This window comes from Octopus sinensis, linkage group LG11 (assembly GCF_006345805.1).
Source record: "Octopus sinensis linkage group LG11, ASM634580v1, whole genome shotgun sequence".
In the NCBI taxonomy this organism is placed as follows: domain Eukaryota; kingdom Metazoa; phylum Mollusca; class Cephalopoda; order Octopoda; family Octopodidae; genus Octopus; species Octopus sinensis.
In genome coordinates, this window is record NC_043007.1 from 48,307,533 (window position 1) to 48,314,509 (window position 6,977).

A 6,977-nucleotide genomic window follows, 5' to 3' on the forward strand; every position below is an offset into this window, starting at 1 on the left:
GATGTAAGCCCTATACTAACGGCAGCGGAAGGTGCGGTCTATGCGACATGGAGAGATGGCTTATCTGGAAAAGCAGCTTAGACCCTACTACATGTCTAAATACAAGGACAGAGCTTTTCGGATCATGCCCACATGTGACTAAATTTCTGTTACGTTTTTGGTCCCCTAAAGAAAACAGATAGAACATGCTTTCTATGTTATGTCCCAAGAAGAATTTATATATTTTTATATATTTTTTATATATTTTTTATGTATTTTTATATAATTTTTATGACGAAAAATGCGAGCGATGTATAAGTACGCAGGCAAGCAGAGTTATAACAGAGTAATTTCCCTTTATTTAACGGTATTTTTTCATAACGTTTTCAAATAGCCAGATAACCGAAGATATGGTGTTGTGGATTTCCACTTCGGCATCTGAAACTCAGAGTTTTATCTGACTACCGAGTAATGTAACATATTGTATATATATATATATATATATATATATATATATAATATATATATATATATATATATTATATATTATATATATAGCATTTAAGTAATTGAAGGAGAAAACGGACAAACTGAAGTATAGACATCAATTAATTAGAACATAATCAATTCCGTACAATATCTAATTCTTTACTCCTGCAGCTGTTTCTATGCCCAATTAATTTAATTTGAGGAATTAAATGAAATCAAATTAAATTAAATTTTCATATTGTATATCGTCATTATGTATTTCTTCTGGGGAAGAATTCGATAAAAAAGGAGATGCACTCAATGTGTTAGTTGATCCTTGATCGACTCAGATATGTGCATTTTAGAACAAATACATTTAAAAGACTGTTATCAATGTATGTGTATATGCAAATTTGCTTAATACATATGTGCGCGTGCGCATGTAACGTGCTGAAAAACAAAGCAAGAGTATCCTTTAGTCAGTTTAAATGATACGATTACATTAACAGGAGCTAAACACTTTGATCGCAATTTACCTTATTACTTATGATAGATCAATGTCAGTAAAGTAATTAATCACCTAAAAATCAATAAATTAATAAAAATTAATAAATAAGTTACCCAGTTGCATTCTAAAAATTATAGTTAAACAATCGATTATTATCATTATTGTTACTATTTACTTAACTTTTAAAATTATAGTTACGAATATGTAATATTATACTTACGAATATGTAATATTTTTAATCCTTCTAATGTACAAAGGTCAAACGAGACGCTGCTTGGCTGACCGGTTCGCGGAGCACCTCCAAGACATTAGACTCGGCAATGACATCCTGGTCTCGCGCCATTTCCGCTCTACCGGTCATTCATTACAACACCTGTCGGTATTCGGATTGTCTTTGCACAGGGGCCATCCGAACTCCCGCCTTCACCGCGAACAAGAATTTAATCTTCTCTCTTCGCTCCTTTGCGCCACATGGACTCAACTCCCCTCCCCACTTCATCTGACACCGACTTCCTCTCTTCACTCTTACCCACTTCTCCTCTCTCACCCCAACACCTACTTCCTCTCTTCACTCCTACACACCTGCCTTCTTTGATATTCCTTCCATCCACACCCTATCCCACACCTCCCACTCCTACATACCCTACCACTACTCCCACACCTCCACCTCCATATCCCCACCCCAAACCCACATCCCACCTTCACATCCCCACACCGCCACACCACACCACCCCACACCACTCCACACACACTAGCACTGACTACTTCCCAGCACCCACACCACACCATCATCTGCACACCCACACACCATCACCCACACACCCACACATTACAGACGCACACACACACGCACACATCCACACGTCAAAGTCACTAGCCTTTATCCACACGCACACACTTACACACACACACACACCTTCGTTTTGGGATCACCAGTACTTTATTATCTCCCTTTCTTCCTAGCTCTCCTGTCCAACTGCTTTTTTCCAACCAGTCGCCATGAATCACCGCTAAATCCACAGGGGTTTTTTTCTCTGTTTATTTCATCGTGTTCCTTTCTGTTGAAGAGCGTAGGCTCGAAACGTAAAAGACTTTCTCACCTTCTCAAGCGTCAAACTAATACACCTGCTTGTTTTTTTTATACACCTGTCTTCGTATATTGTTTTTCTGTAAATTTCAGCTATATATATATACATATTTGCAGACGCGGCTGTGTGGTACCAAGCTTGCTTCCCAACTACAAGGGTCCGGGCTCAGTTCCACAGCGTGACACTTTAGGCAAGTATCTGACGAAAGCCTCATGAGTGGATTTGGTGAACGGAAGCTGAAAGAAGCCCGTCGTATATGTGTGTGTGTGGTGTGCGCCCTTGTATCTGTGTTTGTCCACCACCACCGCTTAACGACCGGTGTCAGTGCATTTAAGTGCCGTAACTTAGCACTAAGGATTCTTCAAGGCAGTGCCGCAGTCTAATGACTGAAACAAGTAATCTCTATATATAAAACTGAAATGCGTTTTTACCGCTTGGTTCGCTTTCAATGCCACTACATCCCGTCCGATTCGCTCCAAAATTTACAGGGACATGTAGAATGAGGTGACGATGCGCGTGGGCTACCTTAGAAATCCCTATCTTAATGAAGGTGTGGTTGCTAGGGGCCATCTTCCTACCTCACCCTATTTCCTCCAGTACTCTGTCATCCTCTTCATTGACAATGCAACTACCGTTATTTAATGTAAAGTCTTCCTCAAATCACTCTGTTGCTATTTACTCTCTTCCAAGAACATTTTCACTCACTCTATCTCTTACCTTCCTATACATTTTACTCATGTATCTATCAGCGTTCATGGACAGTAACAAATATTACATCGCCATCCCCATCGCCATCGCATTCTATTGTCTACCTGTCAACACACACACACACACACACATATATATATACATATATCTAATATTATATTTTTATTTTTATGTTTTTGTTTTTGGTTTTTTACTGTTTCATTTCCCTATTAGTGGTTTTATCTCTTATTTAATTTCTACAGCGTGCACACACACACACACACACTCACACACACACACCTATATGTGGCCCCAGTACACCCGAATGAAATTGGGTTCTCTTCATCAAAATGTGAAAAAGGGTCTACAATTATCATCGCCACAACTTATGTATGTCTTCCTCACTCACTCACTCTTTTTCCTAATGATAATTATCATCGCCACCACCAACACCACCAACACACAATCTGGACAATCTTTCTCTTATAACAAATCATGTTTACATTGCAACGACGTCTGCCACCTCCGCCGTCTCTATTTATTCTGCAAATGACCAGAAGTCGGGAAACTTGGTTCAGTGTTCTATGGTCTATGACCAGAACTCGGGAAACTTGGTTGAGTGTTCTATGGTCTATGACCAGAACTCGGGAAACTTGCTTCACTGTTCTATGGTCTATGACCAGAAATCGGGAAACTTGGTTGAGTGTTCTATGGTCTATGACCAGAACTTGGGAAACTTGGTTGAGTCCTCATCTTATAAAATGTGGCCCCAGTAGACCCAAATGAAATCGGGTTATATTAACCAAAAGGTGAAAAGAGGTATAAATGGGGCTGGAAGGGGATTAAAATTTAAAGGAGCGGGTGTTTAGCAAATTCTCTGTTACATCAAGCTAAAAAATTTGCTCCAGCCTTTTAATCGTCAATGTGTTGCCGTCCATGATGAAGAAGTTTGAATGTGCCATCGTGAGTCTACTGTCGTGAGAAAGAATCAAGTCAAAACTTGGTTTTTAGGGATTTTCTTTTAATCAAGTTCAAAATTTTACGCCAGCGTTTGAACTGTCAATACGTTGCTGTCCGTCGTAAGAAATGCCAGCCATGGTGACTCTACTATCCTCAATTCTATCCCTTCAAACTTTGGTTTCCAATATTTTATTATTTTTATTCAGCTCGCAAGTTCGTCTGTCCCTTTTAAATGTTAGTGTTTTGCTGTCTGTCTTGAAGCAGACCTTTCCTTGGTAACTGCCTGATATTTATGATTGATCTTTCTAATATTTATTTCTCAACTTACTCAAGATCTTTTGTTGTTTATAAATGGGAGAGAGATACATAAAGATAGAGAGTAAGAGAAAGCGAGGGAGAGTCCGAGAGAAAGGAAGAGTAAGAGAGTGGGAAAGTGAGAGGAGAAGAGAAAGAAAGAAAGAAACAAAGAGGGAGAATCATCATCATCATCATCATCGTTAACGTCCGTTTTCCGTGCTAGCACGGGTTGGACAGTTGACAGGGGTCTGGGAAGCCAGGAGGAGGCTGCACCAGGCTCCAGTCTGATCTGGCAGTGTTTCGACAAGGTGGATGCCCTTCCTAACGCCAACCACTCTGTGAGCGTAGTAGGTGCTTTTTTCGTGCCGCCTGCACAGGTGCCAGGGGGGCGGCAGCGGCCACGATCGGTTTTTACGTGCCACCAGCACACAGAAGCCAGTCAAGGCGGCGCTGCAATCCGCCACGTTCGGATGGTGCTTTTTACGTGCTGAAAGGAAGCAACAGAAAGTAACAACCACACTCTTACCCGCGAGTAGAGCGGGTCACCTTCAGCTAGTCTCTATATATAAAACTGAAATGCGTTTCCACCGCTTGGATCGCTTTCAAGGTCACTACATTCCGTCGGATTCACTCCGAAATTTACAGGGACATATAAAATGAGGTGACGATGCCCGTGGGCTAGGTTAGAAATCCCTATCTTAAAAGGTGTCGTTGCTAGGACCAAAAACCCACTTTGACAAGTTCACTTCCATTCTTTTACGTATCTGTCTTCCTCACTCACGCTATTTCCTCCATTCCCCTCTAACTCCCCTTCAGTTTCCCTTTATTAAGTTCGTCAAACGGCGGCGTTCTTTTATGTATCTGTCTGCATTCGTAGAGAGAATTATCATCGCCACCAACAACACACAATCATGAGAACAAATATTATGAATCAGATATTCTTGCGTTCATTATATATGTGTGTGTGTGTGTGTGTTCTATTATAAATATGTATATATAATGTATATATACAAAGTGTATAATCTGTATTTATATATTAAACTTTTTAATACTTTGATAGTTATATATATTTTTAAACAAATTATAAATATAATTTAATAATTTTTATTTTAATTTAAATAATTTAAATTTTTCAATTTTATATTTTATATATTTTATATATTATATTTTTATTTTTAGTTTTGGTTTTTGGTTTTTCACTGTTTCATTTGCCTATTAGTGATTTTATCTCTAATTTAATTTATACATATATATATATATAATTGTATACATTTGTATATATAATGCGTGCACACACACACACACACAATTATATATATATATATATCTATATATATATATATATATATATATATATATATATAATATAATATATATATATATTATATATATATATAATGTGTGCATTATGTGGTCGGTCGGTTCAGCTGAAAATATGTACACCTATGTTAAAAGTCCTGGCAAGTTTGCATGACAACTATTTTTTTCCTCAAATGAAAGGCGTCACCTCTAGGACAAAATTCCTATCTTATAAAAATGTGGCCCCAGTAGACCCGAATGAAATCGGGTTATATTAACCAAAAGGTGAAAAGAGGTCTAAATGGGGCTGGAAGGGGATTAAAATTTAAATGAGCGAGTGTTTAGGAATTCTCTGTTACCTCAAGCTAAAAAATTTGCGCCAGCCTTTTAATCGTCAATGTATTGCCGCCATGATGAAGAAGTTTTGAATGCTTGCCATGGTGAGTCTACTGTCGTGAGAAAGAATCACTTCAAAACTTGGTGTTTACGATTTTCTTTTACATCAAGTTCAAAATTTTACACCAGCCGTTAAACTGTCAATACGTTGCTGTCGTCGTTAAGAAATGCCAGCCATGGTGACTCTACTATCCTCAGATTCTATCCCTTCAAACTTTGGTTTCCAATATTTTATTATTTTTATTCAGCTCGTAAGTTCGTCTGCCCCTTTTAAATGTTAGCGTTTTGCTGTCTGCCTTGAAGCAGACCTTTCCGTTGCCACTGCCTGATATTTATGATTGATCTTTCAAAATATTTTATTTCTCAACTTACTCAAGATCTTTTGTTGTTTATAAATGGGAGAGAGATAGATAGATAAAGATAGAGAGTAAGAGAAAGCGAGGAGAGTCCGAGAGAAAAGAAAAGTAAGAGAGTGGGAAGTGAGAGAGAAAGGAGAGAGAAACAAAGAGGAGAGAATAATCATCATCATCATCATCGTTTTTAACGGGGTTGGACAGTTTGACGGGGTCTGGGAAGCCAGGAGGCTGCACCAGGCTCCAGTCTGATCTGGCAGTGTTTCTACAGCTGGATCCTTCCTACGCCAACCACTCTGTGAGTGTAGTGGGAGCTTTTTTCGTGCCGCCGGCACAGGTGGCAGGGGGGCTGGCAGCGGCAACGATCGCTTGGTGCTTTTTACGTGCCACCGGCACAGAAGCAAGTCAAGGCGGCGCTGCCATCGGCCACGTTCGGATGGTGCTTTTTACGTGCTGAAAGGAAGCAACAGAAAGTAACAACCACACTCTTACCCGAGCGTAGAGCGGGTCACCTTCAGCTAGTATATATATATACATATATATTTAAAGATAGATTCAACAATAGAAATTCAAGAAGTTTTGAGAATATGTGAGGTTGGCTGTGAAAACAAATAGTAGATATATGCAGAAACGTATTTATTAACTGTGAGGTGATATGAAAACTGCTTCTGGATATGGAAAAAATCCCCACTAAAATGTCAAGTGATTCCTGTTATAGCACAACGCTTATGTATGAATTTGGTTGAGTGATATTCTCTAAAAGTCTGTATGTGTGTGTGTGTGTGTGTGTGTGTGTGTGTGTGTGTGTATGTGTGTGTGTGTGTGTGTGTGTGCGTGTGCGTGTGCGTATGTGCTTGTGTTTATCGTTATATTGTGTGTCAACTGCTGTTGGTTCGTCTCCGTAATTTGGTGGTTCGGCGAAAAGGACCAAGTGAATAAGTA